This window comes from Nematolebias whitei, chromosome 4 (assembly GCF_014905685.2).
Source record: "Nematolebias whitei isolate Nwh7 chromosome 4, NemWhi1, whole genome shotgun sequence".
NCBI classification, from domain to species: Eukaryota; Metazoa; Chordata; class Actinopteri; order Cyprinodontiformes; family Rivulidae; genus Nematolebias; species Nematolebias whitei.
The window spans coordinates 51,884,005-51,886,258 of NC_056501.1; the positions used below are offsets into that span (position 1 = coordinate 51,884,005).

A 2,254-nucleotide genomic window follows, 5' to 3' on the forward strand; every position below is an offset into this window, starting at 1 on the left:
CTGTCTGTTAGCAACATGAACCACTGGACTGTCTGTTAGCAACATGAACCACTGGACTGTCTGTTAGCAACATGAACCACTGGACAAGCTTTAATGAAACCTCCTGAAAGTAACGGCTGGACATCCAATTGCGTCTGATCAACTTTCCGTGTCACTCCAATTCAACATAATTGCCACAGCCAAATGAATTCATGCTTGCTGTGGTAGTAGCCGAGAGTCATTCACAACATATACTCTGAGCACGACACATGGTTTGACATATTTGCATAAAACTTTGGCTTTACATGTCTGTTAGCAAGCGTGGTGGCTTGGTGGTCAGTGCCAGGGTCTTGTAATCCTGAGGTTGAGGGTTCGAGCTCAGTTTGCATCGGGAAAGACATCTGGTATAAAAACAATTGTCAAACCTTTCATGTGCAGTTCGCTCGCTGTGGTAACCCCTGAAGAAGAGAGCAGCCGAAAGAAACATACTTTTTTTTTGGTCTGTTAGCTAATTATCTAATGAACTAGCGGTTGTATTTTGATGACACACTCAGAAAGCAATCACTGGATGTGCAACTCCAACTGATTACCTTTTGGAGTGAATATAATTCAAGATGGCTGCTGTAGCTGATTGACCTTAGCAAATACATAGACAGCTGTAACTTTTGTCAGTTTTACATATATTGAGCATAGGTTTGCTGCACTCGTCACAGAGAGTCATCTTCAACACAAAGTCCAATAGCTAACAAATATGAGATTGTGCATAATGACATTTTCAAGGTTTGACTTTTACCTCTATCTTCTCATGAAGAAAAGGCTATTTGTATTTTACTATGACTTAAAGCAAACTTTGTTTGGATTCTTTTGCTTGACATGTGGATTTATTCGTTGGCACACACCTGGATCAGATATGTTGCATTATGGCTGCAGATGTCTGAGGACACTTATCTAAAGGTCTGTAATCACACACCTTGGCAGAAGATTGTCTGATCCTGAGCTCACCAGAGCAGTAACGACCCCAGGGTGATGAGGATTATTAAACTGTGAACAATGTGGAAGTTCTGCAGACAAAACCCCCTCGCAAACAAATATTTGCTGTGAGTAGAAGTGAAATTAAATAACAGGCGTCGTATTGGCTTTTAAGGTGCATTCAACACTAAAACACATCCAGTGGAAACCATTTGCTCAGCTGGTCTTTGTAAACTGATGCTGGGAGAGGGTAACACAATTTATAGCAAAACAAGCAGCCCAGCAGTGCCCCGCTAACAGAATCTAGTTTTTTATTACAGGTGATAGTGTTCTTAAATTTGATCAAACTGTCAGAGTTACTTTAGATGTCTCAGACAGCAAAAACACGCTGTGTACTTCCTGTAAAATAAAGAAGGTGAGACGACCTGATGCACAGATGTTCTGACACACATCTGTTCTTGTACATCCTTGACCTCTTATTAATTTTAACATTAAAATAAAACAATAACATTACAAGATACATTCTGCTCTACAATTAATGCCAAATGCTCTGATGGGGGAGTGGTGGCCCAGAGCTGAGAGAAGGTGGGCCAGTGATTGGAAGATCGCCCGTTCAACTCCCCGGACACAAAACATCAAAACGTGAGTGGGAAAGGGGAAACACCCACACCTGCCTCCACCCTCATTTGTCCCACTCTGGGCCCTTGAGCAATGCCTAATTGTGTCTAACTCTTCCTTAATGAATGCACTTTGATGGTCAAATCAGCTGCATTTTCAAAAGCCAATACATGGAAGCAGGAACGCGCAGAGGGATGACTCGCCGTGCATTTTTTCAAAATTTACCAAGATAACCACCTAAAAACAATTATGTGTTTGCTCAAAATTATAATAAAGATATGATCAGTCTAACATTTACTTAATAAAAGGACTTTAACGGTCAACTCAGCTCAATTTTCAAAAGTAATTGTCGCCTTGGTGCTCCGGGAGCGCGCTCTGAGGGAGGAAATAAGGAAGAAGGAACGCTGCGCATTTCTTTGAAATTGAACATTCATTCAACCTTTATTTCTACAGGTAAATCCCATTGAGCCTCGAGGACTCATTTACAAGAGAGACCTGAAAACAACATAAGCACGTAAAACAATTGTTTGTTTGCTCGACATTATAGCAAAAGTGTGTCTCAGTTGAACTTTTACTTAATAAATGCACTTCAACGGTAAAATTAGCTGCATTTTGCCAGGGCGGCGCAGCGGAATGTTGATTTGACGATTGCTCCAGCAAAAAACCAAAAAAACAAACAAAAAAAAAA

At 40.8% G+C, this 2,254-nt stretch overlaps 1 protein-coding gene across 1 annotated transcript in view; it reads right to left on the bottom strand.

Moving 5' to 3' along the window:
- pigg (phosphatidylinositol glycan anchor biosynthesis class G) overlaps positions 1-2,254 on the bottom strand; it is a 240,944-nt gene that overhangs the window by 47,114 nt on the left and 191,576 nt on the right. The window lies entirely within an intron of this gene.